Raw genomic sequence first — 26330 nt, forward strand, 5'->3', positions numbered from 1 at the left:
TGTTATGAAAAACATTGTTTTCATGCCAGCTACAATGAATGACCGAACGTAGCAGACTAACTGTATAATATTGCAATTGTAAGATGTTCTTGCTAAGCCTAGACTAGTTGTGAAACTGCATATTAGGTTAGCATATTAGCTGGCAAGCTAACTGTGTTTATTACTGATAGATAATCATAGCTGGAGAATTTCGTCTGCAAACACACACGAAATACTCATAGACAGTATACTCTGGCTGATTTAACGTACGGTCAGTCGCCAAACATAATTACATTGAAGTTGGCGGTCCTAGCAGCTATGCTACTGAGCTACAAAGAGTTTGAAATATTACGCTACATGGGAAAAGGTAGCAGACTATCTGTAGAACATTGTAATTGTAAAAGTGTTGCTTTTATGAAATTGACTGTTTTCCTCGGATACAAAATTAATTTTATGAATACTATGTGTATCTTTCTTAGAGTACATCACAGCAGGAACACAATACCCACCGCTCCAGTACAGTCGGATGTCAAACAGACCGTCCACAGACTGTTTGTGTGGGAACTCAGAGGGTTGAGACACGGTCTGTGGGAACACAGACAGTGGAATGTAAAGTGTCCGCCATTTCTGTTGCTACACAGTTGGCCCGAGGAACACTGAAATCGGCACACGTGAGAAGCAAAGGTAGACTATAACACTGACAAATCACAGATACATTACCTTGATTGTGCTTTTATTACATGTACAGCACTTGGGCTCGACCAAAAATCGTTTTTAAATGTGCTCTATAAATAAAACCTTATTTGATATTATTGTATATCACAGAAATACTGTTATGTTGACTACAAGAAATACAGTGCTGTTTGTAGTTTGTACATTTTTCATGAATTAATCTGTCAGATGTACACAAGTTGTTGGCCTTTTACAATGTATTAGTGTCTTATCTAATGTACATAGTATTTATGCACTTTTCCTTTTTTATTAACAGGCATCCAGGCCACGGTGTCTTTCAAAAGTGTTGGCACTAAAACTTCCACCTACACAGAAATCCCCTTGTCCTCTACACCAATAAAGGGCCCAGGATTGGGACCTCGCAAGAGACCTCGACTGGAGTTGGAGGAGGAACAAGCAGAGACGTCGACAGAATTTGAGGAGACTCTGGGTTCGAGTTACCACCCTGATGATACTGTAGAAGAATGCGACGTAGCGTAAGTTTGGTACATTTGGTACACATTACTATTACTGTTTTTCAGAGTTGAAATCTAAAACGTATTGTTAATTTTTTTTTGTTACATTAGACCACAGGCACAATCCACGCACCGTGACGTAAAGTATATTGTTTTTGAAAGCTGCCTCAGACAGCTGTTTGAAAAATGTCCGGTGTAATGGCTATTGTTTTTTCATATTATTGACATTTTGTGCTCCAGTGGCGCAATCGGTCAGCGCGCAGTACTTATAAGACAGTCACCTGCAGAGTGATGCCGAGTGTTACGTTCCCTTGTAGAGCTAGGGGTACCAAGGGAAGTAGCGACACACCAGACAGCCGGACGAGAGAAAAAGGAGAGGAAACGGAATGCCGAAGGAGTTTAAGTGAGGTTTTAATGCGTCAATAAGTAAGGCGGCTCACCAGCCAAAGTACAACACAAACGTACAACAAACAACACAACTATGCTGGGTCTCACACAGAGACAGGCTGCACACATGCAGCCAGACGAGAAGGAGAGAAAGAAGGGCCTCACTGCCGTCCTCCTCCGGTCCTATATGGAAGTCCTGATTGTTAATTCGGATCACCTGGGGGGAGGCTGCACCTGGGGACAATCAGAGGGAGAGAGAGGAAAACACACACACACGACCACACACACACTACGGCACGTAACACCGAGGTTGTGAGTTCAAGCCTCACCTGGAGCAGAGAAGTTTTAAACTGCATTCGAAGGATATTATCAGGGTTACACTACTTGGAATGAAGCAGACGGAAAGTGTTTTTCGGTGCTCATTGAGTCATTCATTAAATCTCACAGGCCTAATATTGATGAATGTGACAGAAGCCATATGCATTGGACACACGGTAAATATGGTCATATGGCTTTGGTTTGCTTTGGTTACAAAGAAAGAATTCAGTAGAGGGAATGAAAAGGAAACGATTGAGAGGCGCTGTAGCTTAGCGGTCAAAGCGCCTGTCTTGTAAACAGGAGATCCTGGGTCCAAATCCCAGCAGTGCCTCTTTGTTACAGAAAACATCTCTTGGATTAAGTGTGTTATCCACCTCCAAATTAGGGGTTTGGTTTATTTTGGGCGTAAAACTATATTAGTGCATTCCCCATCTAATACTTGACCATGACAGGATGCAACATTACAGCTCAAAATATTGTTATTTTGGGACTTTATGAATAAAATATTTAACAGCCCGAAAGAACATGTGGAGAGATAAAGAGAAACAATGGAATTTACAAAGTAAGGAGGTAGTAATTGTACAAAAAGGCGCTGTGGCTTAGTGGTAAAGCGCCTGTCTCGTAAACAGGAGATCCTGGGTTCAAATCCCAGCAGTGCCTCTTTGATACAGAGATTATCTCCAAATTACAAGACTACCCAATAAGAAGTTAGTTTCACATCCCACCTACAAAAGTGGCCTCTTCAATGTTCTTTCAAACAAAGTTATGTTTATATTCAGAGTTACTCACCCAAACTCATTGTGAGGATGTATAGGGTTTAAAAAAGAGTCAAATCAATTTCCTTTTAGCAAAAAAACTGTTGCAAAGCTGAGTGTTTTTGATCTAGTACTTTTTCAATCTGCTATCCCACTGTCTTCTTGCAACATAAATTGTGGTGAAGGAGGCGCTGTAGCTTAGCGGTCAAAGCGCCTGTCTTGTAAACAGGAGATCCTGGGTCCAAATCCCAGCAGTGCCTCTATGTTAAGGAAACTATATCTTGAATCAGGTGTGTTATCCACCTCTGAAATAAGGGTTTGGTTTAGTTTGGGCGTAAACTATATTGGGCCATTACCAATCCAATACCTGACTGTGACAAGCGGACAAACACGATGCAACATGACAACTAAACATGTTTGGGATTTTATGAAAGCACATTTTCACAGCGTGAATAAACATTTGTAGAAATAAAATGACACACTGGAAGTTAAAAAATAAGGAGGTAGTGGATGGAGAAACGGGCGCCGTGGCTAAGTTGTAAAGCGCCTGTGAACAATGAAAGGAAACTACTGAGCACAGTGTCTGAGAAAATACCTGTGGGAGCAGGTGCTGTGGCTTAGCGGTAAAGCGCCTGTCTAGTAAACAGGAGATCCTGGGTTCAACTCCCAGCAGTGCCTCTTTGTTTCATAGAGCATATATTTAGATACAGCTCTCGTCGTTACCACATTCAATTACATTCAATAGTAAATGTTTGGTCAGGTTTGTACTTGAAAATTACTTAGGTTATAGTTTAAAGTTGACAGTTATCCACCTCTGAAGTAATGGTTTGGGTTAGTTTGTGTTTATAAGTTAGATTTTTAAAACTAGATGTATCTGATGCCCACTGGTAAATATCTATATAGGGAACAGTAATCGAGAAAATCATAATTTATAGAGGTTGGGTGTTCCTAAAAGCAACCGTTTTCACTTTCTACGGACAAATTAAAGCCTAAAAGAAAGACTCTAGAGCAGGGATGGGCTACTTGGATGGTGGGGACCACATCATTTATGTACTGGCCACCAGGGGGCCGCAGAGTTACTTGGAACACACACAAATTCCGTGTATTGTGTGTAATTATTAACAAATATACTAAGTCTGACATCTTCATTGACATTTTTCAATCTTTCAGGGAACATCCTCGAAGCTCACTAAACAAATATCAGTTCACAGAAATGTTATTTAATTTTTACAAGTGGCATGTTTGTGTTGAACAGGTTATTTAACAGTGGAATGAACATTTTTTAAACTATTGGAAAGCACGGAAAATGCGTGTGCATTAAGATTAAACATTAAGATGGCATTGTGTACGCGGCTCGCGACGTAACTAGGAGTCTAGTGGACGGTATCAGTACTACAAGTAATACAAATAGAGCATTGGAGAGTGTTTGGTTATACTAACCGATACATTTAGAAAATTCAAGAGTAATGGCTATTGTTTTTTCATATTATTGACATTTTGTGCTCCAGTGGCGCAATCGGTCAGCGCGCGGTACTTATAAGACAGTCACCTGCAGAGTGGTGCCGAGATTGTGAGTTCAAGCCTCACCTGGAGCAGAGAAGTTTTAAACTGCATTCAAAGGATATTATCTGGGTTACACTACTTGGAATGAAGCAGACGGAAAGTGTTTTTCGGTGCTCATTGAGTCATTCATTAAATCTCACAGGCCTAATATTGATGAATGTGACAGAAGCCATATGCATTGGACACACGGTAAATATGGTCATATGGCTTTGGTTTGCTTTGGTTACAAAAAAGAATTCAGTAGAGGGAAAGAAAAGGAAACAATTGAGAGGCGCTGTAGCTTAGCGGTCAAAGCGCCTGTCTTGTAAACAGGAGATCCTGGGTCCAAATCCCAGCAGTGCCTCTTTGTTACAGAAAACATCTCTTGGATTAAGTGTGTTATCCACCTCCAAATTAGGGGTTTGGTTTATTTTGGGCGTAAAACTATATTAGTGCATTCCCCATCTAATACTTAACCGTGACAGGATGCAACATTACAGCTCAAAATATTGTTATTTTGGGACTTTATGAATAAAATATTTAACAGCCCGAAAGAACATGTGGAGAGATAAAGAGAAACAATGGAATTTACAAAGTAAGGAGGTAGTAATTGTACAAAAAGGCGCTGTGGCTTAGTGGTAAAGTGCCTGTCTCGTAAACAGGAGATCCTGGGTTCAAATCCCAGCAGTGCCTCTTTGATACAGAGATTATCTCCAAATTACAAGACTACCCAATAAGAAGTTAGTTTCACATCCCACCTACAAAAGTGGCCTCTTCAATGTTCTTTCAAACAAAGTTATGTTTATATTCAGAGTTACTCACCCAAACTCATTGTGAGGATGTATAGGGTTTAAAAAAGAGTCAAATCAATTTCCTTTTAGCAAAAAAACTGTTGCAAAGCTGAGTGTTTTTGATCTAGTACTTTTTCAATCTGCTATCCCACTGTCTTCTTGCAACATAAATTGTGGTGAAGGAGGCGCTGTAGCTTAGCGGTCAAAGCGCCTGTCTTGTAAACAGGAGATCCTGGGTCCAAATCCCAGCAGTGTCCTCTATGTTAAGGAAACTATATCTTGAATCAGGTGTGTTATCCACCTCTGAAATAAGGGTTTGGTTTAGTTTGGGCGTAAACTATATTGGGCCATTACCAATCCAATACCTGACTGTGACAAGCGGACAAACACGATGCAACATGACAACTAAACATGTTTGGGATTTTATGAAAGCACATTTTCACAGCGTGAATAAACATTTGTAGAAATAAAATGACACACTGGAAGTTAAAAAATAAGGAGGTAGTGGATGGAGAAACGGGCGCCGTGGCTAAGTTGTAAAGCGCCTGTGAACAATGAAAGGAAACTACTGAGCACAGTGTCTGAGAAAACCTGTAGGAGCGGTGCTGTGGCTTAGCGGTAAAGCGCCTGTCTAGTAAACAGGAGATCCTGGGTTCAACTCCCAGCAGTGCCTCTTTGTTACATAGAGCATCTATTTAGATACAGCTCTCTTCGTTACCACATTCAATTACATTCAATAGTAAATGTTTGGTCAGGTTTGTACTTGAAAATGACTTAGGTTATAGTTTAAAGTTGACAGTTATCCACCTCTGAAGTAATGGTTTGGGTTAGTTTGTGTTTATAAGTTAGATTTTTAAAACTAGATGTATCTGATGCCCACTGGTAAATATCTATATAAGGAACAGTAATCGAGAAAATCATAATTTATAGCGGTTGGGTGTTCCTAAAAGCAACCGTTTTCACTTTCTACGGACAAATTAAAGCCTAAAAGAAAGACTCTAGAGCAGGGATGGGCTACTTGGATGGTGGGGACCACATCATTTATGTACTGGCCACCAGGGGGCCGCAGAGTTACTTGGAACACACACACACACAAATTCCGTGTATTGTGTGTAATTATTAACAAATATACTAAGTCTGACATCTTCATTGACATTTTTCAATCTTTCAGGGAACATCCTCGAAGCTCACTAAACAAATATCAGTTCACAGAAATGTTATTTAATTTTTACAAGTGGCATGTTTGTGTTGAACAGGTTATTTAACAGTGGAATAACACTATTTTAAACTATTGGAAAGCACGGAAAATGCGTGTGCATTAAGATTAAACATTAAGATGGCATTGTGTACGCGGCTCGCGACGTAACTAGGAGTCTAGTGGACGGTATCAGTACTACAAGTAATACAAATAGAGCATTGGAGAGTGTTTGGTTATACTAACCGATACATTTAGAAAATTCAAGAGTAATGGCTATTGTTTTTTCATATTATTGACATTTTGTGCTCCAGTGGCGCAATCGGTCAGCGCGCGGTACTTATAAGACAGTCACCTGCAGAGTGGTGCCGAGATTGTGAGTTCAAGCCTCACCTGGAGCAGAGAAGTTTTAAACTGCATTCAAAGGATATTATCTGGGTTACACTACTTGGAATGAAGCAGACGGAAAGTGTTTTTCGGTGCTCATTGAGTCATTCATTAAATCTCACAGGCCTAATATTGATGAATGTGACAGAAGCCATATGCATTGGACACACGGTAAATATGGTCATATGGCTTTGGTTTGCTTTGGTTACAAAAAAAGAATTCAGTAGAGGGAAAGAAAAGGAAACAATTGAGAGGCGCTGTAGCTTAGCGGTCAAAGCGCCTGTCTTGTAAACAGGAGATCCTGGGTCCAAATCCCAGCAGTGCCTCTTTGTTACAGAAAACATCTCTTGGATTAAGTGTGTTATCCACCTCCAAATTAGGGGTTTGGTTTATTTTGGGCGTAAAACTATATTAGTGCATTCCCCATCTAATACTTGACCGTGACAGGATGCAACATTACAGCTCAAAATATTGTTATTTTGGGACTTTATGAATAAAATATTTAACAGCCCGAAAGAACATGTGGAGAGATAAAGAGAAACAATGGAATTTACAAAGTAAGGAGGTAGTAATTGTACAAAAAGGCGCTGTGGCTTAGTGGTAAAGCGCCTGTCTCGTAAACAGGAGATCCTGGGTTCAAATCCCAGCAGTGCCTCTTTGATACAGAGATTATCTCCAAATTACAAGACTACCCAATAAGAAGTTAGTTTCACATCCCACTACAAAAGTGGCCTCTTCAATGTTCTTTCAAACAAAGTTATGTTTATATTCAGAGTTACTCACCCAAACTCATTGTGAGGATGTATAGGGTTTAAAAAAGAGTCAAATCAATTTCCTTTTAGCAAAAAAACTGTTGCAAAGCTGAGTGTTTTTGATCGAGTACTTTTTCAATCTGCTATCCCACTGTCTTCTTGCAACATAAATTGTGGTGAAGGAGGCGCTGTAGCTTAGCGGTCAAAGCGCCTGTCTTGTAAACAGGAGATCCTGGGTCCAAATCCCAGCAGTGTCCTCTATGTTAAGGAAACTATATCTTGAATCAGGTGTGTTATCCACCTCTGAAATAAGGGTTTGGTTTAGTTTGGGCGTAAACTATATTGGGCCATTACCAATCCAATACCTGACTGTGACAAGCGGACAAACACGATGCAACATGACAACTAAACATGTTTGGGATTTTATGAAAGCACATTTTCACAGCGTGAATAAACATTTGTAGAAATAAAATGACACACTGGAAGTTAAAAAATAAGGAGGTAGTGGATGGAGAAACGGGCGCCGTGGCTAAGTTGTAAAGCGCCTGTGAACAATGAAAGGAAACTACTGAGCACAGTGTCTGAGAAAACCTGTAGGAGCGGTGCTGTGGCTTAGCGGTAAAGCGCCTGTCTAGTAAACAGGAGATCCTGGGTTCAACTCCCAGCAGTGCCTCGTTGTTACATAGAGCATCTATTTAGATACAGCTCTCTTCGTTACCACATTCAATTACATTCAATAGTAAATGTTTGGTCAGGTTTGTACTTGAAAATGACTTAGTTTATAGTTTAAAGTTGACAGTTATCCACCTCTGAAGTAATGGTTTGGGTTAGTTTGTGTTTATAAGTTACATTTTTAAAACTAGATGTATCTGATGCCCACTGGTAAATATCTATATAAGGAACAGTAATCGAGAAAATCATAATTTATAGCGGTTGGGTGTTCCTAAAAGCAACCGTTTTCACTTTCTACGGACAAATTAAAGCCTAAAAGAAAGACTCTAGAGCAGGGATGGGCTACTTGGATGGTGGGGACCACATCATATATGTACTGCCCACCAGGGGGCCGCAGAGTTACTTGGAACACACACACACAAATTCCGTGTATTGTGTGTAATTATTAACAAATATACTAAGTCTGACATCTTCATTGACATTTTTCAATCTTTCAGGGAACATCCTCGAAGCTCACTAAACAAATATCAGTTCACAGAAATGTTATTTAATTTTTACAAGTGGCATGTTTGTGTTGAACAGGTTATTTAACAGTGGAATGACACTATTTTAAACTATTGGAAAGCACGGAAAATGCGTGTGCATTAAGATTAAACATTAAGATGGCATTGTGTACGCGGCTCGCGACGTAACTAGGAGTCTAGTGGACGGTATCAGTACTACAAGTAATACAAATAGAGCATTGGAGAGTGTTTGGTTATACTAACCGATACCTTTAGAAAATTCAAGAGTAATGGCTATTGTTTTTTCATATTATTGACATTTTGTGCTCCAGTGGCGCAATCGGTCAGCGCGCGGTACTTATAAGACAGTCACCTGCAGAGTGATGCCGAGGTTGTGAGTTCAAGCCTCACCTGGAGCAGAGAAGTTTTAAACTGCATTCAAAGGATATTATCTGGGTTACACTACTTGGAATGAAGCAGACGGAAAGTGTTTTTCGGTGCTCATTGAGTCATTCATTAAATCTCACAGGCCTAATATTGATGAATGTGACAGAAGCCATATGCATTGGACACACGGTAAATATGGTCATATGGCTTTGGTTTGCTTTGGTTACAAAAAAAGAATTCAGTAGAGGGAAAGAAAAGGAAACAATTGAGAGGCGCTGTAGCTTAGCGGTCAAAGCGCCTGTCTTGTAAACAGGAGATCCTGGGTCCAAATCCCAGCAGTGCCTCTTTGTTACAGAAAACATCTCTTGGATTAAGTGTGTTATCCACCTCCAAATTAGGGGTTTGGTTTATTTTGGGCGTAAAACTATATTAGTGCATTCCCCATCTAATACTTGACCGTGACAGGATGCAACATTACAGCTCAAAATATTGTTATTTTGGGACTTTATGAATAAAATATTTAACAGCCCGAAAGAACATGTGGAGAGATAAAGAGAAACAATGGAATTTACAAAGTAAGGAGGTAGTAATTGTACAAAAAGGCGCTGTGGCTTAGTGGTAAAGCGCCTGTCTCGTAAACAGGAGATCCTGGGTTCAAATCCCAGCAGTGCCTCTTTGATACAGAGATTATCTCCAAATTACAAGACTACCCAATAAGAAGTTAGTTTCACATCCCACTACAAAAGTGGCCTCTTCAATGTTCTTTCAAACAAAGTTATGTTTATATTCAGAGTTACTCACCCAAACTCATTGTGAGGATGTATAGGGTTTAAAAAAGAGTCAAATCAATTTCCTTTTAGCAAAAAAACTGTTGCAAAGCTGAGTGTTTTTGATCGAGTACTTTTTCAATCTGCTATCCCACTGTCTTCTCGCAACATAAATTGTGGTGAAGGAGGCGCTGTAGCTTAGCGGTCAAAGCGCCTGTCTTGTAAACAGGAGATCCTGGGTCCAAATCCCAGCAGTGTCTCTATGTTAAGGAAACTATATCTTGAATCAGGTGTGTTATCCACCTCTGAAATAAGGGTTTGGTTTAGTTTGGGCGTAAACTATATTGGGCCATTACCAATCCAATACCTGACTGTGACAAGCGGACAAACACGATGCAACATGACAACTAAACATGTTTGGGATTTTATGAAAGCACATTTTCACAGCGTGAATAAACATTTGTAGAAATAAAATGACACACTGGAAGTTAAAAAATAAGGAGGTAGTGGATGGAGAAACGGGCGCCGTGGCTAAGTTGTAAAGCGCCTGTGAACAATGAAAGGAAACTACTGAGCACAGTGTCTGAGAAAATCTGTAGGAGCGGTGCTGTGGCTTAGCGGTAAAGCGCCTGTCTAGTAAACAGGAGATCCTGGGTTCAACTCCCAGCAGTGCCTCTTTGTTACATAGAGCATCTATTTAGATACAGCTCTCTTCGTTACCACATTCAATTACATTCAATAGTAAATGTTTGGTCAGGTTTGTACTTGAAAATGACTTAGGTTATAGTTTAAAGTTGACAGTTATCCACCTCTGAAGTAATGGTTTGGGTTAGTTTGTGTTTATAAGTTAGATTTTTAAAACTAGATGTATCTGATGCCCACTGGTAAATATCTATATAAGGAACAGTAATCGAGAAAATCATAATTTATAGCGGTTGGGTGTTCCTAAAAGCAACCGTTTTCACTTTCTACGGACAAATTAAAGCCTAAAAGAAAGACTCTAGAGCAGGGATGGGCTACTTGGATGGTGGGGACCACATCATTTATGTACTGCCCACCAGGGGGCCGCAGAGTTACTTGGAACACACACACACACAAATTCCGTGTATTGTGTGTAATTATTAACAAATATACTAAGTCTGACATCTTCATTGACATTTTTCAATCTTTCAGGGAACATCCTCGAAGCTCACTAAACAAATATCAGTTCACAGAAATGTTATTTAATTTTTACAAGTGGCATGTTTGTGTTGAACAGGTTATTTAACAGTGGAATGACACTATTTTAAACTATTGGAAAGCACGGAAAATGCGTGTGCATTAAGATTAAACATTAAGATGGCATTGTGTACGCGGCTCGCGACGTAACTAGGAGTCTAGTGGACGGTATCAGTACTACAAGTAATACAAATAGAGCATTGGAGAGTGTTTGGTTATACTAACCGATACCTTTAGAAAATTCAAGAGTAATGGCTATTGTTTTTTCATATTATTGACATTTTGTGCTCCAGTGGCGCAATCGGTCAGCGCGCGGTACTTATAAGACAGTCACCTGCAGAGTGATGCCGAGGTTGTGAGTTCAAGCCTCACCTGGAGCAGAGAAGTTTTAAACTGCATTCAAAGGATATTATCTGGGTTACACTACTTGGAATGAAGCAGACGGAAAGTGTTTTTCGGTGCTCATTGAGTCATTCATTAAATCTCACAGGCCTAATATTGATGAATGTGACAGAAGCCATATGCATTGGACACACGGTAAATATGGTCATATGGCTTTGGTTTGCTTTGGTTACAAAAAAGAATTCAGTAGAGGGAAAGAAAAGGAAACAATTGAGAGGCGCTGTAGCTTAGCGGTCAAAGCGCCTGTCTTGTAAACAGGAGATCCTGGGTCCAAATCCCAGCAGTGCCTCTTTGTTACAGAAAACATCTCTTGGATTAAGTGTGTTATCCACCTCCAAATTAGGGGTTTGGTTTATTTTGGGCGTAAAACTATATTAGTGCATTCCCCATCTAATACTTGACCGTGACAGGATGCAACATTACAGCTCAAAATATTGTTATTTTGGGACTTTATGAATAAAATATTTAACAGCCCGAAAGAACATGTGGAGAGATAAAGAGAAACAATGGAATTTACAAAGTAAGGAGGTAGTAGTTGTACAAAAAGGCGCTGTGGCTTAGTGGTAAAGCGCCTGTCTCGTAAACAGGAGATCCTGGGTTCAAATCCCAGCAGTGCCTCTTTGATACAGAGATTATCTCCAAATTACAAGACTACCCAATAAGAAGTTAGTTTCACATCCCACTACAAAAGTGGCCTCTTCAATGTTCTTTCAAACAAAGTTATGTTTATATTCAGAGTTACTCACCCAAACTCATTGTGAGGATGTATAGGGTTTAAAAAAGAGTCAAATCAATTTCCTTTTAGCAAAAAAACTGTTGCAAAGCTGAGTGTTTTTGATCGAGTACTTTTTCAATCTGCTATCCCACTGTCTTCTCGCAACATAAATTGTGGTGAAGGAGGCGCTGTAGCTTAGCGGTCAAAGCGCCTGTCTTGTAAACAGGAGATCCTGGGTCCAAATCCCAGCAGTGTCTCTATGTTAAGGAAACTATATCTTGAATCAGGTGTGTTATCCACCTCTGAAATAAGGGTTTGGTTTAGTTTGGGCGTAAACTATATTGGGCCATTACCAATCCAATACCTGACTGTGACAGGCGGACAAACACGATGCAACATGACAACTAAACATGTTTGGGATTTTATGAAAGCACATTTTCACAGCGTGAATAAACATTTGTAGAAATAAAATGACACACTGGAAGTTAAAAAATAAGGAGGTAGTGGATGGAGAAACGGGCGCCGTGGCTAAGTTGTAAAGCGCCTGTGAACAATGAAAGGAAACTACTGAGCACAGTGTCTGAGAAAACCTGTAGGAGCGGTGCTGTGGCTTAGCGGTAAAGCGCCTGTCTAGTAAACAGGAGATCCTGGGTTCAACTCCCAGCAGTGCCTCTTTGTTACATAGAGCATCTATTTAGATACAGCTCTCTTCGTTACCACATTCAATTACATTCAATAGTAAATGTTTGGTCAGGTTTGTACTTGAAAATGACTTAGGTTATAGTTTAAAGTTGACAGTTATCCACCTCTGAAGTAATGGTTTGGGTTAGTTTGTGTTTATAAGTTAGATTTTTAAAACTAGATGTATCTGATGCCCACTGGTAAATATCTATATAAGGAACAGTAATCGAGAAAATCATAATTTATAGCGGTTGGGTGTTCCTAAAAGCAACCGTTTTCACTTTCTACGGACAAATTAAAGCCTAAAAGAAAGACTCTAGAGCAGGGATGGGCTACTTGGATGGTGGGGACCACATCATTTATGTACTGGCCACCAGGGGGCCGCAGAGTTACTTGGAACACACACACACAAATTCCGTGTGTTGTGTGTAATTATTAACAAATATACTAAGTCTGACATCTTCATTGACATTTTTCAATCTTTCAGGGAACATCCTCGAAGCTCACTAAACAAATATCAGTTCACAGAAATGTTATTTAATTTTTACAAGTGGTATGTTTGTGTTGAACAGGTTATTTAACAGTGGAATGAAACTATTTTAAACTATTGGAAAGCACGGAAAATGCGTGTGCATTAAGATTAAACATTAAGATGACATTGTGTACGCGGCTCGCGACGTAACTAGGAGTCTAGTGGACGGTATCAGTACTACAAGTAATACAAATAGAGCATTGGAGAGTGTTTGGTTATACTAACCGATACCTTTAGAAAATTCAAGAGTAATGGCTATTGTTTTTTCATATTATTGACATTTTGTGCTCCAGTGGCGCAATCGGTCAGCGCGCGGTACTTATAAGACAGTCACCTGCAGAGTGATGCCGAGGTTGTGAGTTCAAGCCTCACCTGGAGCAGAGAAGTTTTAAACTGCATTCGAAGGATATTATCATGGGTTACACTACTTGGAATGAAGCAGACGGAAAGTGTTTTTCGGTGCTCATTGAGTCATTCATTAAATCTCACAGGCCTAATATTGATGAATGTGACAGAAGCCATATGCATTGGACACACGGTAAATATGGTCATATGGCTTTGGTTTGCTTTGGTTACAAAGAAAGAATTCAGTAGAGGGAATGAAAAGGAAACGATTGAGAGGCGCTGTAGCTTAGCGGTCAAAGCGCCTGTCTTGTAAACAGGAGGTCCTGGGTCCAAATCCCAGCAGTGCCTCTTTGTTACAGAAAACATCTCTTGGATTAAGTGTGTTATCCACCTCCAATTAGGGGTTTGGTTTATTTTGGGCGTAAAACTATATTAGTGCATTCCCCATCTAATACTTGACCATGACAGGATGCAACATTACAGCTCAAAATATTGTTATTTTGGGACTTTATGAATAAAATATTTAACAGCCCGAAAGAACATGTGGAGAGATAAAGAGAAACAATGGAATTTACAAAGTAAGGAGGTAGTAATTGTACAAAAAGGCGCTGTGGCTTAGTGGTAAAGCGCCTGTCTCGTAAACAGGAGATCCTGGGTTCAACTCCCAGCAGTGCCTCTTTGTTACATAGAGCATCTATTTAGATACAGCTCTCTTCGTTACCACATTCAATTACATTCAATAGTAAATGTTTGGTCAGGTTTGTACTTGAAAATGACTTAGGTTATAGTTTAAAGTTGACAGTTATCCACCTCTGAAGTAATGGTTTGGGTTAGTTTGTTAGTTAGATTTTTAAAACTAGATGTATCTGATGCCCACTGGTAAATATCTATATAAGGAACAGTAATCGAGAAAATCATAATTTATAGAGGTTGGGTGTTCCTAAAAGCAACCGTTTTCACTTTCTACGGACAAATTAAAGCCTAAAAGAAAGACTCTAGAGCAGGGATGGGCGACTTGGATGGTGGGGACCACATCATTTATGTACTGGCCACCAGGGGGCCGCAGAGTTACTTGGAACACACACACACAAATTCCGTGTGTTGTGTGTAATTATTAACAAATATACTAAGTCTGACATGTTCATTGACATTTTTCAATCTTTCAGGGAACATCCTCGAAGCTCACTAAACAAATATCAGTTCACAGAAATGTTATTTAATTTTTACAAGTGGTATGTTTGTGTTGAACAGGTTATTTAACAGTGGAATGAAACTATTTTAAACTATTGGAAAGCACGGAAAATGCGTGTGCATTAAGATTAAACATTAAGATGACATTGTGTACGCGGCTCGCGACGTAACTAGGAGTCTAGTGGACGGTATCAGTACTACAAGTAATACAAATAGAGCATTGGAGAGTGTTTGGTTATACTAACCGATACCTTTAGAAAATTCAAGAGTAATGGCTATTGTTTTTTCATATTATTGACATTTTGTGCTCCAGTGGCGCAATCGGTCAGCGCGCGGTACTTATAAGACAGTCACCTGCAGAGTGATGCCGAGGTTGTGAGTTCAAGCCTCCCAGCAGTGCCTCTTTGTTACAGAAAACATCTCTTGGATTAAGTGTGTTATCCACCTCCAAATTAGGGGTTTGGTTTATTTTATCCACCTCTGAAGTAATGGTTTGGGTTAGTTTGTGTTTATAAGTTAGATTTTTAAAACTAGATGTATCTGATGCCCACTGGTAAATATCTATATAAGGAACAGTAATCGAGAAAATCATAATTTATAGCGGTTGGGTGTTCCTAAAAGCAACCGTTTTCACTTTCTACGGACAAATTAAAGCCTAAAAGAAAGACTCTAGAGCAGGGATGGGCTACTTGGATGGTGGGGACCACATCATTTATGTACTGGCCACCAGGGGGCCGCAGAATTACTTGGAACACACACAAATTCCGTGTATTGTGTGTAATTATTAACAAATATACTAAGTCTGACATCTTCATTGACATTTTTCAATCTTTCAGGGAACATCCTCGAAGCTCACTAAACAAATATCAGTTCACAGAAACGTTATTTAATTTGTACAAGTGGCATGTTTGTGTTGAACAGGTTATTTAACAGTGGAATGAAACTATTTTAAACTATTGGAAAGTACGGAAAATGCGTGTGCATTAAGATTAAACATTAAGATGACATTGTGTACGCGGCTCGCGACGTAACTAGGAGTCTAGTGGACGGTATCAGTACTACAAGTAATACAAATAGAGCATTGGAGAGTGTTTGGTTATACTAACCGATACCTTTAGAAAATTCAAGAGTAATGGCTATTGTTTTTTCATATTATTGACATTTTGTGCTCCAGTGGCGCAATCGGTCAGCGCCGGGTACTTATAAGACAGTCACCTGCAGAGTGATGCCGAGGTTGTGAGTTCAAGCCTCACCTGGAGCAGAGAAGTTTTAAACTGCATTCAAAGGATATTATCTGGGTTACACTACTTGGAATGAAGCAGATGGAAAGTGTTTTTCGGTGGTCATTGAGTCATTCATTAAATCTCACAGGCCTAATATTGATGAATGTGACAGAAGCCATATGCATTGGACACACGGTAAATATGGTCATATGGCTTTGGTTTGCTTTGGTTACAAAGAAAGAATTCAGTAGAGGGAATGAAAAGGAAACAATTGAGAGGCGCTGTAGCTTAGCGGTCAAAGCGCCTGTCTTGTAAACAGGAGATCCTGGGTCCAAATCCCAGCAGTGCCTCTTTGTTACAGAAAACATCTCTTGGATTAAGTGTGTTATCCACCTCCAAATTAGGGGTTTGGTTTATTTTGGGCGTAAAACTATATTAGTGCATTCCCCATCTAATACTTGACCGTGACAGGATGCAACATTACAGCTCAAAATATTGTTATTTTGGGACTTTATGAATAAAATATTTAACAGCCCGAAAGAACATGTGGAGAGATAAAGAGAAACAATGGAATTTACAAAGTAAGGAGGTAGTAATTGTACAAAAAGGCGCTGTGGCTTAGTGGTAAAGCGCCTGTCTCGTAAACAGGAGATCCTGGGTTCAAATCCCAGCAGTGCCTCTTTGATACAGAGATTATCTCCAAATTACAAGACTACCCAATAAGAAGTTAGTTTCACATCCCACCACAAAAGTGGCCTCTTCAATGTTCTTTCAAACAAAGTTATGTTTATATTCAGAGTTACTCACCCAAACTCATTGTGAGGATGTATAGGGTTTAAAAAAGAGTCAAATCAATTTCCTTTTAGCAAAAAAACTGTTGCAAAGCTGAGTGTTTTTGATCTAGTACTTTTTCAATCTGCTATCCCACTGTCTTCTTGCAACATAAATTGTGGTGAAGGAGGCGCTGTAGCTTAGCGGTCAAAGCGCCTGTCTTGTAAACAGGAGATCCTGGGTCCAAATCCCAGCAGTGCCTCTATGTTAAGGAAACTATATCTTGAATCAGGTGTGTTATCCACCTCTGAAATAAGGGTTTGGTTTAGTTTGGGCGTAAACTATATTGGGCCATTACCAATCTAATACCTGACTGTGACAGGCGGACAAACACGATGCAACATGACAACTAAACATGTTTGGGATTTTATGAAAGCACATTTTCACAGCGTGAATAAACATTTGTAGAAATAAAATGACACACTGGAAGTTAAAAAATAAGGAGGTAGTGGATGGAGAAACGGGCGCCGTGGCTAAGTTGTAAAGCGCCTGTGAACAATGAAAGGAAACTACTGAGCACAGTGTCTGAGAAAATCTGTAGGAGCGGTGCTGTGGCTTAGCGGTAAAGCGCCTGTCTAGTAAACAGGAGATCCTGGGTTCAACTCCCAGCAGTGCCTCTTTGTTACATAGAGCATCTATTTAGATACAGCTCTCTTCGTTACCACATTCAATTACATTCAATAGTAAATGTTTGGTCAGGTTTGTACTTGAAAATGACTTAGGTTATAGTTTAAAGTTGACAGTTATCCACCTCTGAAGTAATGGTTTCGGTTAGTTTGTGTTTATAAGTTACATTTTTAAAACTAGATGTATCTGATGCCCACTGGTAAATATCTATATAAGGAACAGTAATCGAGAAAATCATAATTTATAGAGGTTGGGTGTTCCTAAAAGCAACCGTTTTCACTTTCTACGGACAAATTAAAGCCTAAAAGAAAGACTCTAGAGCAGGGATGGGCTACTTGGATGGTGGGGACCACATCATTTATGTACTGGCCACCAGGGGGCCGCAGAGTTACTTGGAACACACACACACAAATTCCGTGTGTTGTGTGTAATTATTAACAAATATACTAAGTCTGACATCTTCATTGACATTTTTCAATCTTTCAGGGAACATCCTCGAAGCTCACTAAACAAATATCAGTTCACAGAAATGTTATTTAATTTTTACAAGTGGTATGTTTGTGTTGAACAGGTTATTTAACAGTGGAATGAAACTATTTTAAACTATTGGAAAGCACGGAAAATGCGTGTGCATTAAGATTAAACATTAAGATGACATTGTGTACGCGGCTCGCGACGTAACTAGGAGTCTAGTGGACGGTATCAGTACTACAAGTAATACAAATAGAGCATTGGAGAGTGTTTGGTTATACTAACCGATACCTTTAGAAAATTCAAGAGTAATGGCTATTGTTTTTTCATATTATTGACATTTTGTGCTCCAGTGGCGCAATCGGTCAGCGCGCGGTACTTATAAGACAGTCACCTGCAGAGTGATGCCGAGGTTGTGAGTTCAAGCCTCACCTGGAGCAGAGAAGTTTTAAACTGCATTCGAAGGATATTATCAGGGTTACACTACTTGGAATGAAGCAGACGGAAAGTGTTTTTCGGTGCTCATTGAGTCATTCATTAAATCTCACAGGCCTAATATTGATGAATGTGACAGAAGCCATATGCATTGGACACACGGTAAATATGGTCATATGGCTTTGGTTTGCTTTGGTTACAAAGAAAGAATTCAGTAGAGGGAATGAAAAGGAAACGATTGAGAGGCGCTGTAGCTTAGCGGTCAAAGCGCCTGTCTTGTAAACAGGAGGTCCTGGGTCCAAATCCCAGCAGTGCCTCTTTGTTACAGAAAACATCTCTTGGATTAAGTGTGTTATCCACCTCCAATTTAGGGGTTTGGTTTATTTTGGGCGTAAAACTATATTAGTGCATTCCCCATCTAATACTTGACCATGACAGGATGCAACATTACAGCTCAAAATATTGTTATTTTGGGACTTTATGAATAAAATATTTAACAGCCCGAAAGAACATGTGGAGAGATAAAGAGAAACAATGGAATTTACAAAGTAAGGAGGTAGTAATTGTACAAAAAGGCGCTGTGGCTTAGTGGTAAAGCGCCTGTCTCGTAAACAGGAGATCCTGGGTTCAAATCCCAGCAGTGCCTCTTTGATACAGAGATTATCTCCAAATTACAAGACTACCCAATAAGAAGTTAGTTTCACATCCCACTACAAAAGTGGCCTCTTCAATGTTCTTTCAAACAAAGTTATGTTTATATTCAGAGTTACTCACCCAAACTCATTGTGAGGATGTATAGGGTTTAAAAAAGAGTCAAATCAATTTCCTTTTAGCAAAAAAACTGTTGCAAAGCTGAGTGTTTTTGATCGAGTACTTTTTCAATCTGCTATCCCACTGTCTTCTTGCAACATAAATTGTGGTGAAGGAGGCGCTGTAGCTTAGCGGTCAAAGCGCCTGTCTTGTAAACAGGAGATCCTGGGTCCAAATCCCAGCAGTGTCTCTATGTTAAGGAAACTATATCTTGAATCAGGTGTGTTATCCACCTCTGAAATAAGGGTTTGGTTTAGTTTGGGCGTAAACTATATTGGGCCATTACCAATCCAATACCTGACTGTGACAAGCGGACAAACACGATGCAACATGACAACTAAACATGTTTGGGATTTTATGAAAGCACATTTTCACAGCGTGAATAAACATTTGTAGAAATAAAATGACACACTGGAAGTTAAAAAATAAGGAGGTAGTGGATGGAGAAACGGGCGCCGTGGCTAAGTTGTAAAGCGCCTGTGAACAATGAAAGGAAACTACTGAGCACAGTGTCTGAGAAAATCTGTAGGAGCGGTGCTGTGGCTTAGCGGTAAAGCGCCTGTCTAGTAAACCGGAGATCCTGGGTTCAGCTCCCAGCAGTGCCTCTTTGTTACATAGAGCATCTATTTAGATACAGCTCTCTTCGTTACCACATTCAATTACATTCAATAGTAAATGTTTGGTCAGGTTTGTACTTGAAAATGACTTAGGTTATAGTTTAAAGTTGACAGTTATCCACCTCTGAAGTAATGGTTTCGGTTAGTTTGTGTTTATAAGTTACATTTTTAAAACTAGATGTATCTGATGCCCACTGGTAAATATCTATATAAGGAACAGTAATCGAGAAAATCATAATTTATAGAGGTTGGGTGTTCCTAAAAGCAACCGTTTTCACTTTCTACGGACAAATTAAAGCCTAAAAGAAAGACTCTAGAGCAGGGATGGGCTACTTGGATGGTGGGGACCACATCATTTATGTACTGGCCACCAGGGGGCCGCAGAGTTACTTGGAACACACACACACAAATTCCGTGTGTTGTGTGTAATTATTAACAAATATACTAAGTCTGACATCTTCATTGACATTTTTCAATCTTTCAGGGAACATCCTCGAAGCTCACTAAACAAATATCAGTTCACAGAAATGTTATTTAATTTTTACAAGTGGTATGTTTGTGTTGAACAGGTTATTTAACAGTGGAATGAAACTATTTTAAACTATTGGAAAGCACGGAAAATGCGTGTGCATTAAGATTAAACATTAAGATGACATTGTGTACGCGGCTCGCGACGTAACTAGGAGTCTAGTGGACGGTATCAGTACTACAAGTAATACAAATAGAGCATTGGAGAGTGTTTGGTTATACTAACCGATACCTTTAGAAAATTCAAGAGTAATGGCTATTGTTTTTTCATATTATTGACATTTTGTGCTCCAGTGGCGCAATCGGTCAGCGCGCGGTACTTATAAGACAGTCACCTGCAGAGTGATGCCGAGGTTGTGAGTTCAAGCCTCACCTGGAGCAGAGAAGTTTTAAACTGCATTCGAAGGATATTATCAGGGTTACACTACTTGGAATGAAGCAGACGGAAAGTGTTTTTCGGTGCTCATTGAGTCATTCATTAAATCTCACAGGCCTAATATTGATGAATGTGACAGAAGCCATATGCATTGGACACACGGTAAATATGGTCATATGGCTTTGGTTTGCTTTGGTTACAAAGAAAGAATTCAGTAGAGGGAATGAAAAGGAAACAATTGAGAGGCGCTGTAGCTTAGCGGTCAAAGCGCCTGTCTTGTAAACAGGAGATCCTGGGTCCAAATCCCAGCAGTGCCTCTTTGTTACAGAAAACATCTCTTGGATTAAGTGTGTTATCCACCTCCAAATTAGGGGTTTGGTTTATTTTGGGCGTAAAACTATATTAGTGCATTCCCCATCTAATACTTGACCAGTGACAGGATGCAACATTACAGCTCAAAATATTGTTATTTTGGGACTTTATGAATAAAATATTTAACAGCCCGAAAGAACATGTGGAGAGATAAAGAGAAACAATGGAATTTACAAAGTAAGGAGGTAGTAATTGTACAAAAAGGCGCTGTGGCTTAGTGGTAAAGCGCCTGTCTCGTAAACAGGAGATCCTGGGTTCAAATCCCAGCAGTGCCTCTTTGATACAGAGATTATCTCCAAATTACAAGACTACCCAATAAGAAGTTAGTTTCACATCCCACTACAAAAGTGGCCTCTTCAATGTTCTTTCAAACAAAGTTATGTTTATATTCAGAGTTACTCACCCAAACTCATTGTGAGGATGTATAGGGTTTAAAAAAGAGTCAAATCAATTTCCTTTTAGCAAAAAAACTGTTGCAAAGCTGAGTGTTTTTGATCGAGTACTTTTTCAATCTGCTATCCCACTGTCTTCTTGCAACATAAATTGTGGTGAAGGAGGCGCTGTAGCTTAGCGGTCAAAGCGCCTGTCTTGTAAACAGGAGATCCTGGGTCCAAATCCCAGCAGTGTCTCTATGTTAAGGAAACTATATCTTGAATCAGGTGTGTTATCCACCTCTGAAATAAGGGTTTGGTTTAGTTTGGGCGTAAACTATATTGGGCCATTACCAATCCAATACCTGACTGTGACAGGCGGACAAACACGATGCAACATGACAACTAAACATGTTTGGGATTTTATGAAAGCACATTTTCACAGCGTGAATAAACATTTGTAGAAATAAAATGACACACTGGAAGTTAAAAAATAAGGAGGTAGTGGATGGAGAAACGGGCGCCGTGGCTAAGTTGTAAAGCGCCTGTGAACAATGAAAGGAAACTACTGAGCACAGTGTCTGAGAAAATCTGTAGGAGCGGTGCTGTGGCTTAGCGGTAAAGCGCCTGTCTAGTAAACAGGAGATCCTGGGTTCAACTCCCAGCAGTGCCGCTTTGTTACATAGAGCATCTATTTAGATACAGCTCTCTTCGTTACCACATTCAATTACATTCAATAGTAAATGTTTGGTCAGGTTTGTACTTGAAAATGACTTAGGTTATAGTTTAAAGTTGACAGTTATCCACCTCTGAAGTAATGGTTTGGGTTAGTTTGTGTTTATAAGTTACATTTTTAAAACTAGATGTATCTGATGCCCACTGGTAAATATCTATATAAGGAACAGTAATCGAGAAAATCATAATTTATAGAGGTTGGGTGTTCCTAAAAGCAACCGTTTTCACTTTCTACGGACAAATTAAAGCCTAAAAGAAAGACTCTAGAGCAGGGATGGGCTACTTGGATGGTGGGGACCACATCATTTATGTACTGGCCACCAGGGGGCCGCAGAGTTACTTGGAACACACACACACAAATTCCGTGTGTTGTGTGTAATTATTAACAAATATACTAAGTCTGACATCTTCATTGACATTTTTCAATCTTTCAGGGAACATCCTCGAAGCTCACTAAACAAATATCAGTTCACAGAAATGTTATTTAATTTTTACAAGTGGTATGTTTGTGTTGAACAGGTTATTTAACAGTGGAATGAAACTATTTTAAACTATTGGAAAGCACGGAAAATGCGTGTGCATTAAGATTAAACATTAAGATGACATTGTGTACGCGGCTCGCGACGTAACTAGGAGTCTAGTGGACGGTATCAGTACTACAAGTAATACAAATAGAGCATTGGAGAGTGTTTGGTTATACTAACCGATACCTTTAGAAAATTCAAGAGTAATGGCTATTGTTTTTTCATATTATTGACATTTTGTGCTCCAGTGGCGCAATCGGTCAGAGCGCGGTACTTATAAGACAGTCACCTGCAGAGTGATGCCGAGGTTGTGAGTTCAAGCCTCACCTGGAGCAGAGAAGTTTTAAACTGCATTCGAAGGATATTATCAGGGTTACACTACTTGGAATGAAGCAGACGGAAAGTGTTTTTCGGTGCTCATTGAGTCATTCATTAAATCTCACAGGCCTAATATTGATGAATGTGACAGAAGCCATATGCATTGGACACACGGTAAATATGGTCATATGGCTTTGGTTTGCTTTGGTTACAAAGAAAGAATTCAGTAGAGGGAATGAAAAGGAAACGATTGAGAGGCGCTGTAGCTTAGCGGTCAAAGCGCCTGTCTTGTAAACAGGAGGTCCTGGGTCCAAATCCCAGCAGTGCCTCTTTGTTACAGAAAACATCTCTTGGATTAAGTGTGTTATCCACCTCCAATTAGGGGTTTGGTTTATTTTGGGCGTAAAACTATATTAGTGCATTCCCCATCTAATACTTGACCATGACAGGATGCAACATTACAGCTCAAAATATTGTTATTTTGGGACTTTATGAATAAAATATTTAACAGCCCGAAAGAACATGTGGAGAGATAAAGAGAAACAATGGAATTTACAAAGTAAGGAGGTAGTAGTTGTACAAAAAGGCGCTGTGGCTTAGTGGTAAAGCGCCTGTCTCGTAAACAGGAGATCCTGGGTTCAAATCCCAGCAGTGCCTCTTTGATACAGAGATTATCTCCAAATTACAAGACTACCCAATAAGAAGTTAGTTTCACATCCCACTACAAAAGTGGCCTCTTCAATGTTCTTTCAAACAAAGTTATGTTTATATTCAGAGTTACTCACCCAAACTCATTGTGAGGATGTATAGGGTTTAAAAAAGAGTCAAATCAATTTCCTTTTAGCAAAAAAACTGTTGCAAAGCTGAGTGTTTTTGATCTAGTACTTTTTCAATCTGCTATCCCACTGTCTTCTTGCAACATAAATTGTGGTGAAGGAGGCGCTGTAGCTTAGCGGTCAAAGCGCCTGTCTTGTAAACAGGAGATCCTGGGTCCAAATCCCAGCAGTGTCTCTATGTTAAGGAAACTATATCTTGAATCAGGTGTGTTATCCACCTCTGAAATAAGGGTTTGGTTTAGTTTGGGCGTAAACTATATTGGGCCATTACCAATCCAATACCTGACTGTGACAAGCGGACAAACACGATGCAACATGACAACTAAACATGTTTGGGATTTTATGAAAGCACATTTTCACAGCGTGAATAAACATTTGTAGAAATAAAATGACACACTGGAAGTTAAAAAATAAGGAGGTAGTGGATGGAGAAACGGGCGCCGTGGCTAAGTTGTAAAGCGCCTGTGAACAATGAAAGGAAACTACTGAGCACAGTGTCTGAGAAAACCTGTAGTAGCGGTGCTGTGGCTTAGCGGTAAAGTGCCTGTCTAGTAAACAGGAGATCCTGGGTTCAACTCCCAGCAGTGCCTCTTTGTTTCATAGAGCATATATTTAGATACAGCTCTCGTCGTTACCACATTCAATTACATTCAATAGTAAATGTTTGGTCAGGTTTGTACTTGAAAATTACTTAGGTTATAGTTTAAAGTTGACAGTTATCCACCTCTGAAGTAATGGTTTGGGTTAGTTTGTGTTTATAAGTTAGCATTTTTAAAACTAGATGTATCTGATGCCCACTGGTAAATATCTATATAAGGAACAGTAATCGAGAAAATCATAATTTATAGCGGTTGGGTGTTCCTAAAAGCAACCGTTTTCACTTTCTACGGACAAATTAAAGCCTAAAAGAAAGACTCTAGAGCAGGGATGGGCTACTTGGATGGTGGGGACCACATCATATATGTACTGGCCCACCAGGGGGCCGCAGAGTTACTTGGAACACACACACACAAATTCCGTGTATTGTGTGTAATTATTAACAAATATACTAAGTCTGACATCTTCATTGACATTTTTCAATCTTTCAGGGAACATCCTCGAAGCTCACTAAACAAATATCAGTTCACAGAAATGTTATTTAATTTTTACAAGTGGCATGTTTGTGTTGAACAGGTTATTTAACAGTGGAATGACACTATTTTAAACTATTGGAAAGCACGGAAAATGCGTGTGCATTAAGATTAAACATTAAGATGGCATTGTGTACGCGGCTCGCGACGTAACTAGGAGTCTAGTGGACGGTATCAGTACTACAAGTAATACAAATAGAGCATTGGAGAGTGTTTGGTTATACTAACCGATACCTTTAGAAAATTCAAGAGTAATGGCTATTGTTTTTTCATATTATTGACATTTTGTGCTCCAGTGGCGCAATCGGTCAGCGCGCGGTACTTATAAGACAGTCACCTGCAGAGTGATGCCGAGGTTGTGAGTTCAAGCCTCACCTGGAGCAGAGAAGTTTTAAACTGCATTCAAAGGATATTATCTGGGTTACACTACTTGGAATGAAGCAGACGGAAAGTGTTTTTCGGTGCTCATTGAGTCATTCATTAAATCTCACAGGCCTAATATTGATGAATGTGACAGAAGCCATATGCATTGGACACACGGTAATATGGTCATATGGCTTTGGTTTGCTTTGGTTACAAAGAAAGAATTCAGTAGAGGGAATGAAAAGGAAACAATTGAGAGGCGCTGTAGCTTAGCGGTCAAAGCGCCTGTCTTGTAAACAGGAGATCCTGGGTCCAAATCCCAGCAGTGCCTCTTTGTTACAGAAAACATCTCTTGGATTAAGTGTGTTATCCACCTCCAAATTAGGGGTTTGGTTTATTTTGGGCGTAAAACTATATTAGTGCATTCCCCATCTAATACTTGACCGTGACAGGATGCAACATTACAGCTCAAAATATTGTTATTTTGGGACTTTATGAATAAAATATTTAACAGCCCGAAAGAACATGTGGAGAGATAAAGAGAAACAATGGAATTTACAAAGTAAGGAGGTAGTAGTTGTACAAAAAGGCGCTGTGGCTTAGTGGTAAAGCGCCTGTCTCGTAAACAGGAGATCCTGGGTTCAAATCCCAGCAGTGCCTCTTTGATACAGAGATTATCTCCAAATTACAAGACTACCCAATAAGAAGTTAGTTTCACATCCCACTACAAAAGTGGCCTCTTCAATGTTCTTTCAAACAAAGTTATGTTTATATTCAGAGTTACTCACCCAAACTCATTGTGAGGATGTATAGGGTTTAAAAAAGAGTCAAATCAATTTCCTTTTAGCAAAAAAACTGTTGCAAAGCTGAGTGTTTTTGATCGAGTACTTTTTCAATCTGCTATCCCACTGTCTTCTTGCAACATAAATTGTGGTGAAGGAGGCGCTGTAGCTTAGCGGTCAAAGCGCCTGTCTTGTAAACAGGAGATCCTGGGTCCAAATCCCAGCAGTGTCCTCTATGTTAAGGAAACTATATCTTGAATCAGGTGTGTTATCCA

At 39.6% G+C, this 26330-nt stretch overlaps 50 non-coding genes across 50 annotated transcripts; all 50 read left to right on the forward strand.

Moving 5' to 3' along the window:
* The first annotated feature begins 2129 nt into the window (after positions 1–2129).
* trnat-ugu (transfer RNA threonine (anticodon UGU)) lies at positions 2130–2202 on the forward strand. The gene has a single exon. It is a non-coding gene; the product is annotated as a tRNA-Thr (tRNA).
* Positions 2203–2459: 257 nt separating this feature from the next.
* trnat-cgu (transfer RNA threonine (anticodon CGU)) lies at positions 2460–2531 on the forward strand. Its single transcript has one exon. It is a non-coding gene; the product is annotated as a tRNA-Thr (tRNA).
* A 282-nt stretch (positions 2532–2813) lies between these two features.
* Positions 2814–2886, forward strand: trnat-ugu (transfer RNA threonine (anticodon UGU)). The gene has a single exon. It is a non-coding gene; the product is annotated as a tRNA-Thr (tRNA).
* Positions 2887–3232: 346 nt separating this feature from the next.
* On the forward strand, positions 3233–3304 carry trnat-agu (transfer RNA threonine (anticodon AGU)). Its single transcript has one exon. It is a non-coding gene; the product is annotated as a tRNA-Thr (tRNA).
* An 823-nt stretch (positions 3305–4127) lies between these two features.
* trnai-uau (transfer RNA isoleucine (anticodon UAU)) lies at positions 4128–4221 on the forward strand. Its single transcript has 2 exons — positions 4128–4165; positions 4186–4221. It is a non-coding gene; the product is annotated as a tRNA-Ile (tRNA).
* Positions 4222–4459: 238 nt separating this feature from the next.
* Positions 4460–4532, forward strand: trnat-ugu (transfer RNA threonine (anticodon UGU)). Its single transcript has one exon. It is a non-coding gene; the product is annotated as a tRNA-Thr (tRNA).
* A 257-nt stretch (positions 4533–4789) lies between these two features.
* Positions 4790–4861, forward strand: trnat-cgu (transfer RNA threonine (anticodon CGU)). The gene has a single exon. It is a non-coding gene; the product is annotated as a tRNA-Thr (tRNA).
* Positions 4862–5143: 282 nt separating this feature from the next.
* On the forward strand, positions 5144–5216 carry trnat-ugu (transfer RNA threonine (anticodon UGU)). The gene has a single exon. It is a non-coding gene; the product is annotated as a tRNA-Thr (tRNA).
* A 344-nt stretch (positions 5217–5560) lies between these two features.
* On the forward strand, positions 5561–5632 carry trnat-agu (transfer RNA threonine (anticodon AGU)). Its single transcript has one exon. It is a non-coding gene; the product is annotated as a tRNA-Thr (tRNA).
* Positions 5633–6461: 829 nt separating this feature from the next.
* trnai-uau (transfer RNA isoleucine (anticodon UAU)) lies at positions 6462–6555 on the forward strand. The gene is made up of 2 exons: positions 6462–6499; positions 6520–6555. It is a non-coding gene; the product is annotated as a tRNA-Ile (tRNA).
* Positions 6556–6794: 239 nt separating this feature from the next.
* On the forward strand, positions 6795–6867 carry trnat-ugu (transfer RNA threonine (anticodon UGU)). The gene has a single exon. It is a non-coding gene; the product is annotated as a tRNA-Thr (tRNA).
* Positions 6868–7124: 257 nt separating this feature from the next.
* On the forward strand, positions 7125–7196 carry trnat-cgu (transfer RNA threonine (anticodon CGU)). Its single transcript has one exon. It is a non-coding gene; the product is annotated as a tRNA-Thr (tRNA).
* Positions 7197–7477: 281 nt separating this feature from the next.
* trnat-ugu (transfer RNA threonine (anticodon UGU)) lies at positions 7478–7550 on the forward strand. Its single transcript has one exon. It is a non-coding gene; the product is annotated as a tRNA-Thr (tRNA).
* A 344-nt stretch (positions 7551–7894) lies between these two features.
* On the forward strand, positions 7895–7966 carry trnat-agu (transfer RNA threonine (anticodon AGU)). The gene has a single exon. It is a non-coding gene; the product is annotated as a tRNA-Thr (tRNA).
* An 827-nt stretch (positions 7967–8793) lies between these two features.
* Positions 8794–8887, forward strand: trnai-uau (transfer RNA isoleucine (anticodon UAU)). The gene is made up of 2 exons: positions 8794–8831; positions 8852–8887. It is a non-coding gene; the product is annotated as a tRNA-Ile (tRNA).
* A 239-nt stretch (positions 8888–9126) lies between these two features.
* On the forward strand, positions 9127–9199 carry trnat-ugu (transfer RNA threonine (anticodon UGU)). Its single transcript has one exon. It is a non-coding gene; the product is annotated as a tRNA-Thr (tRNA).
* A 257-nt stretch (positions 9200–9456) lies between these two features.
* trnat-cgu (transfer RNA threonine (anticodon CGU)) lies at positions 9457–9528 on the forward strand. The gene has a single exon. It is a non-coding gene; the product is annotated as a tRNA-Thr (tRNA).
* A 281-nt stretch (positions 9529–9809) lies between these two features.
* On the forward strand, positions 9810–9882 carry trnat-ugu (transfer RNA threonine (anticodon UGU)). The gene has a single exon. It is a non-coding gene; the product is annotated as a tRNA-Thr (tRNA).
* Positions 9883–10225: 343 nt separating this feature from the next.
* On the forward strand, positions 10226–10297 carry trnat-agu (transfer RNA threonine (anticodon AGU)). Its single transcript has one exon. It is a non-coding gene; the product is annotated as a tRNA-Thr (tRNA).
* Positions 10298–11126: 829 nt separating this feature from the next.
* On the forward strand, positions 11127–11220 carry trnai-uau (transfer RNA isoleucine (anticodon UAU)). Its single transcript has 2 exons — positions 11127–11164; positions 11185–11220. It is a non-coding gene; the product is annotated as a tRNA-Ile (tRNA).
* A 238-nt stretch (positions 11221–11458) lies between these two features.
* On the forward strand, positions 11459–11531 carry trnat-ugu (transfer RNA threonine (anticodon UGU)). The gene has a single exon. It is a non-coding gene; the product is annotated as a tRNA-Thr (tRNA).
* Positions 11532–11788: 257 nt separating this feature from the next.
* Positions 11789–11860, forward strand: trnat-cgu (transfer RNA threonine (anticodon CGU)). The gene has a single exon. It is a non-coding gene; the product is annotated as a tRNA-Thr (tRNA).
* A 281-nt stretch (positions 11861–12141) lies between these two features.
* On the forward strand, positions 12142–12214 carry trnat-ugu (transfer RNA threonine (anticodon UGU)). The gene has a single exon. It is a non-coding gene; the product is annotated as a tRNA-Thr (tRNA).
* A 343-nt stretch (positions 12215–12557) lies between these two features.
* Positions 12558–12629, forward strand: trnat-agu (transfer RNA threonine (anticodon AGU)). Its single transcript has one exon. It is a non-coding gene; the product is annotated as a tRNA-Thr (tRNA).
* Positions 12630–13456: 827 nt separating this feature from the next.
* Positions 13457–13550, forward strand: trnai-uau (transfer RNA isoleucine (anticodon UAU)). Its single transcript has 2 exons — positions 13457–13494; positions 13515–13550. It is a non-coding gene; the product is annotated as a tRNA-Ile (tRNA).
* Positions 13551–13790: 240 nt separating this feature from the next.
* trnat-ugu (transfer RNA threonine (anticodon UGU)) lies at positions 13791–13863 on the forward strand. The gene has a single exon. It is a non-coding gene; the product is annotated as a tRNA-Thr (tRNA).
* Positions 13864–14119: 256 nt separating this feature from the next.
* Positions 14120–14191, forward strand: trnat-cgu (transfer RNA threonine (anticodon CGU)). The gene has a single exon. It is a non-coding gene; the product is annotated as a tRNA-Thr (tRNA).
* A 1682-nt stretch (positions 14192–15873) lies between these two features.
* On the forward strand, positions 15874–15967 carry trnai-uau (transfer RNA isoleucine (anticodon UAU)). Its single transcript has 2 exons — positions 15874–15911; positions 15932–15967. It is a non-coding gene; the product is annotated as a tRNA-Ile (tRNA).
* A 239-nt stretch (positions 15968–16206) lies between these two features.
* Positions 16207–16279, forward strand: trnat-ugu (transfer RNA threonine (anticodon UGU)). Its single transcript has one exon. It is a non-coding gene; the product is annotated as a tRNA-Thr (tRNA).
* Positions 16280–16536: 257 nt separating this feature from the next.
* Positions 16537–16608, forward strand: trnat-cgu (transfer RNA threonine (anticodon CGU)). Its single transcript has one exon. It is a non-coding gene; the product is annotated as a tRNA-Thr (tRNA).
* Positions 16609–16889: 281 nt separating this feature from the next.
* trnat-ugu (transfer RNA threonine (anticodon UGU)) lies at positions 16890–16962 on the forward strand. The gene has a single exon. It is a non-coding gene; the product is annotated as a tRNA-Thr (tRNA).
* A 343-nt stretch (positions 16963–17305) lies between these two features.
* On the forward strand, positions 17306–17377 carry trnat-agu (transfer RNA threonine (anticodon AGU)). Its single transcript has one exon. It is a non-coding gene; the product is annotated as a tRNA-Thr (tRNA).
* Positions 17378–18204: 827 nt separating this feature from the next.
* On the forward strand, positions 18205–18298 carry trnai-uau (transfer RNA isoleucine (anticodon UAU)). Its single transcript has 2 exons — positions 18205–18242; positions 18263–18298. It is a non-coding gene; the product is annotated as a tRNA-Ile (tRNA).
* Positions 18299–18537: 239 nt separating this feature from the next.
* trnat-ugu (transfer RNA threonine (anticodon UGU)) lies at positions 18538–18610 on the forward strand. Its single transcript has one exon. It is a non-coding gene; the product is annotated as a tRNA-Thr (tRNA).
* Positions 18611–18867: 257 nt separating this feature from the next.
* On the forward strand, positions 18868–18939 carry trnat-cgu (transfer RNA threonine (anticodon CGU)). The gene has a single exon. It is a non-coding gene; the product is annotated as a tRNA-Thr (tRNA).
* Positions 18940–19220: 281 nt separating this feature from the next.
* trnat-ugu (transfer RNA threonine (anticodon UGU)) lies at positions 19221–19293 on the forward strand. Its single transcript has one exon. It is a non-coding gene; the product is annotated as a tRNA-Thr (tRNA).
* A 1242-nt stretch (positions 19294–20535) lies between these two features.
* Positions 20536–20629, forward strand: trnai-uau (transfer RNA isoleucine (anticodon UAU)). Its single transcript has 2 exons — positions 20536–20573; positions 20594–20629. It is a non-coding gene; the product is annotated as a tRNA-Ile (tRNA).
* Positions 20630–20868: 239 nt separating this feature from the next.
* On the forward strand, positions 20869–20941 carry trnat-ugu (transfer RNA threonine (anticodon UGU)). The gene has a single exon. It is a non-coding gene; the product is annotated as a tRNA-Thr (tRNA).
* Positions 20942–21199: 258 nt separating this feature from the next.
* On the forward strand, positions 21200–21271 carry trnat-cgu (transfer RNA threonine (anticodon CGU)). The gene has a single exon. It is a non-coding gene; the product is annotated as a tRNA-Thr (tRNA).
* Positions 21272–21552: 281 nt separating this feature from the next.
* trnat-ugu (transfer RNA threonine (anticodon UGU)) lies at positions 21553–21625 on the forward strand. Its single transcript has one exon. It is a non-coding gene; the product is annotated as a tRNA-Thr (tRNA).
* A 343-nt stretch (positions 21626–21968) lies between these two features.
* On the forward strand, positions 21969–22040 carry trnat-agu (transfer RNA threonine (anticodon AGU)). The gene has a single exon. It is a non-coding gene; the product is annotated as a tRNA-Thr (tRNA).
* An 827-nt stretch (positions 22041–22867) lies between these two features.
* Positions 22868–22961, forward strand: trnai-uau (transfer RNA isoleucine (anticodon UAU)). The gene is made up of 2 exons: positions 22868–22905; positions 22926–22961. It is a non-coding gene; the product is annotated as a tRNA-Ile (tRNA).
* A 239-nt stretch (positions 22962–23200) lies between these two features.
* trnat-ugu (transfer RNA threonine (anticodon UGU)) lies at positions 23201–23273 on the forward strand. The gene has a single exon. It is a non-coding gene; the product is annotated as a tRNA-Thr (tRNA).
* A 256-nt stretch (positions 23274–23529) lies between these two features.
* On the forward strand, positions 23530–23601 carry trnat-cgu (transfer RNA threonine (anticodon CGU)). Its single transcript has one exon. It is a non-coding gene; the product is annotated as a tRNA-Thr (tRNA).
* Positions 23602–23882: 281 nt separating this feature from the next.
* trnat-ugu (transfer RNA threonine (anticodon UGU)) lies at positions 23883–23955 on the forward strand. The gene has a single exon. It is a non-coding gene; the product is annotated as a tRNA-Thr (tRNA).
* Positions 23956–24298: 343 nt separating this feature from the next.
* Positions 24299–24370, forward strand: trnat-agu (transfer RNA threonine (anticodon AGU)). The gene has a single exon. It is a non-coding gene; the product is annotated as a tRNA-Thr (tRNA).
* Positions 24371–25199: 829 nt separating this feature from the next.
* Positions 25200–25293, forward strand: trnai-uau (transfer RNA isoleucine (anticodon UAU)). The gene is made up of 2 exons: positions 25200–25237; positions 25258–25293. It is a non-coding gene; the product is annotated as a tRNA-Ile (tRNA).
* Positions 25294–25531: 238 nt separating this feature from the next.
* trnat-ugu (transfer RNA threonine (anticodon UGU)) lies at positions 25532–25604 on the forward strand. Its single transcript has one exon. It is a non-coding gene; the product is annotated as a tRNA-Thr (tRNA).
* A 257-nt stretch (positions 25605–25861) lies between these two features.
* trnat-cgu (transfer RNA threonine (anticodon CGU)) lies at positions 25862–25933 on the forward strand. The gene has a single exon. It is a non-coding gene; the product is annotated as a tRNA-Thr (tRNA).
* A 281-nt stretch (positions 25934–26214) lies between these two features.
* Positions 26215–26287, forward strand: trnat-ugu (transfer RNA threonine (anticodon UGU)). The gene has a single exon. It is a non-coding gene; the product is annotated as a tRNA-Thr (tRNA).
* Positions 26288–26330: the final 43 nt, after the last annotated feature.

This window comes from Pseudochaenichthys georgianus, chromosome 19, assembly GCF_902827115.2.
Source record: "Pseudochaenichthys georgianus chromosome 19, fPseGeo1.2, whole genome shotgun sequence".
Lineage (NCBI taxonomy): Eukaryota > Metazoa > Chordata > Actinopteri > Perciformes > Channichthyidae > Pseudochaenichthys > Pseudochaenichthys georgianus.